We start from the raw sequence: 1,382 nt of genomic DNA, 5'->3' as shown, positions 1-1,382 counted from the left end.
CGGGACCGAGATGTAAGGACGGCAGAAGGAACGCTTTATATCGTCAAAAGTTGATACAAACCGTCTTCTCTTCAGAGAAACGGAAGCCATTTGCCACACTCCATGAGTATAGGCTGTCTAGACAACGCTGAAGGCAGCGCTCCAGGAGGCATGTTCTCTGGGCACTGCAGTAGATAGTGAAGTCATCGACAAAGAGAGAGCCTGAGACATTAGGTGCAATGCAATCCATAATTGGATTGATCGCGATGGCAAAAAGGGCTACACTCAAGATGGAGCCCTGAGGCACTCCGTTCTTCTGGAGGAAGACGTCGGACAATACGGAACCCACACGTACACTTAACTTTCGATCTGTTAAAAAGGAATCAATAAAAAGGGGCAGGCGACTGCGTAGACCCCACCTGTGCATAGTGCAGAGGATACCTCCTCTCCAACAGGTATCATAAGCCTTCTCCAAATCGAAGAACACAGCTACCGTTTGGCGCTTTCGCAACAAGTTGTTCATGATGAATGTCGACAAGGTCAACAGCGGAGCGGCAGTGACGAAAGCCGCATTGAACATTGGTAAGTAGCAGTCGAGATTCAAGAATTCAAACTAACCGAGCGTTAACCATGCGCTCCATCACGTTACAGACACAGCTTGTAAGAGAAATGGGGCGGTAACTAGAAGGAAGGTGTCTATCCTTCCCAGGTTTGGGTATAGGAACAACGACGGTGTCACGCCAACGCGTGGGGACTTGACCTTCGGTCCAGACGCGATTGTAGGTACGAAGAAGGAAGCTTTTGCCTGCCGGAGAAAGGTGTGCCAGCATCTGAACGTGAATGGCATCTGGTCCCGGAGCTGAGCAACGGGACAGTGCAAGTGCATGTTCGAGTTCCCGCATAGTAAAGGGGGCACTATAAGTTTCCAGATTCAGCGAGTGAAAGGAAGGTTGCCGAGCCTCTTCTGCCTCTTTCCTGGGAAGGAAGGCAGGGTGGTAATGGGCGGAGCTTGAAACCTCCGAGAAAAAGCGGCCGAAGGCGTTGGAGACAGCCACAGGATCAACAAGGACCTCATTACCTGAGGTCAGGCCAGGTACCGAGGAGTGGGCCTTAATGCCCGACAGCCAGCGCAGGCCACCCCAGACGATAGAAGAGGGAGTAAAACTGTTAAAGGAGCTGATGAAAGAGGCCCAACAAGCTTTTTTGCTGTCAGTGATGACTCTACGGCATTGCGCTCGGAGTCGTTAGTATCCAATACAATTCGCCAACGTAGGATGGCGGCGAAAGGTGCGTAAAACATGTCGTCCAGCACGTGACGTGAAGAAGAGGTAGTACGAGGATTGGAACATTCGGCAGCATTGATGATAACAGCCGTGAAGTATTCAACCTGACTGTCACAACTG

Source organism: Schistocerca americana, chromosome 1 (genome assembly GCF_021461395.2).
Source record: "Schistocerca americana isolate TAMUIC-IGC-003095 chromosome 1, iqSchAmer2.1, whole genome shotgun sequence".
NCBI lineage: Eukaryota > Metazoa > Arthropoda > Insecta > Orthoptera > Acrididae > Schistocerca > Schistocerca americana.
This window is presented reverse-complemented; position numbering follows the sequence as displayed.